Genomic DNA, 947 nt, shown 5'->3' on the forward strand with positions numbered 1-947 from the left:
TTGGAGGAAAGATTGGGCTGCAGGATGTGGTACAGCTCCTGCAGTGCACTGTGGGACAGATGCTCTGAAACGCCGCTGAGCGACAGGTGGGTGTAGTACAGGTCTCCCACCAGCAGGGCCGACAGGTCTGTGGGAAACTTCCTACAACCACAGCAAGGAAGGAAATTAAAAAAAAAAAGAACTTTACATTTGTTTACAGCAGTTTTGCAGTGATACTCACCTGAGGATGGACGTGACCTTGTCCACGGTGACCAGAGACAGGAGCTGGGCCGAGCCGTCCAGACTGAGGAGGCAGCTCAGAGCCTGCCGGGCCACGAACAGAGCAGCTGAGGGGGGGAGGGAGAGACGTCAGAGTAGGGAGAAACACGGGAGTCACAGGGGGGAAGAGGAAACAGTCAGAAAACTGAGCTTCACTGCAGTGGCTAAAATACAGTACTTCACTCCTGAAACATCACTGCAGTATCAAGTACTAACATGTATTTGTGTCCTGTTGTTCTGAACATTTTATGACGTGTTGTTTTAAATACTATATAATAAAATAATTCAGAGGGAAATGAAGGAAAGACAAACCTTTTCCAAAGTTTCCTTCGTGGATCTGACTCAGCAGGTGGTTCAACAGAGCGCTGACGCCCGGGACAACAGTCACTGGACTTTGTGGTCTGGAAATAAAAAAAGTGAAAAGTGAAAACCTAAAGTTTGGAGGTGAATTCTCTCCTCCAGGTTTTAGCAGGAAACTAAAGTCATCAGATTTGTCTACTTATCAGTATCGACCAGGAAAAAAGTGAGTAATTTAAAGTAATAAAATCAACACATTTTAACTGTTAATAGAGCAAATGTCGAATATATAAAATCATTAAATGTAATTCAGCCGTTACAACATCAAACAATGTATTTAACTACATGTACATATGTTTTCAATAGATGTATTGGTCCATCAGAATAGTACA

The 947-nt window shown here is 43.4% G+C and overlaps 1 long non-coding RNA gene across 1 annotated transcript; it reads right to left on the reverse strand.

Annotated features, from left to right (window-relative positions):
• LOC112486646 (uncharacterized) lies at positions 1 to 861 on the reverse strand. The gene is made up of 3 exons (XR_003049155.1): positions 571 to 861; positions 221 to 326; positions 1 to 141 (listed from the first exon to the last, which is right to left on the reverse strand). It is a non-coding gene; the product is annotated as an uncharacterized LOC112486646 (long non-coding RNA).
• Positions 862 to 947: the final 86 nt, after the last annotated feature.

Source organism: Cynoglossus semilaevis, unplaced genomic scaffold, assembly GCF_000523025.1.
Source record: "Cynoglossus semilaevis isolate Cse_v1.0 unplaced genomic scaffold, Cse_v1.0 C19100086, whole genome shotgun sequence".
In the NCBI taxonomy this organism is placed as follows: Eukaryota; Metazoa; Chordata; class Actinopteri; order Pleuronectiformes; family Cynoglossidae; genus Cynoglossus; species Cynoglossus semilaevis.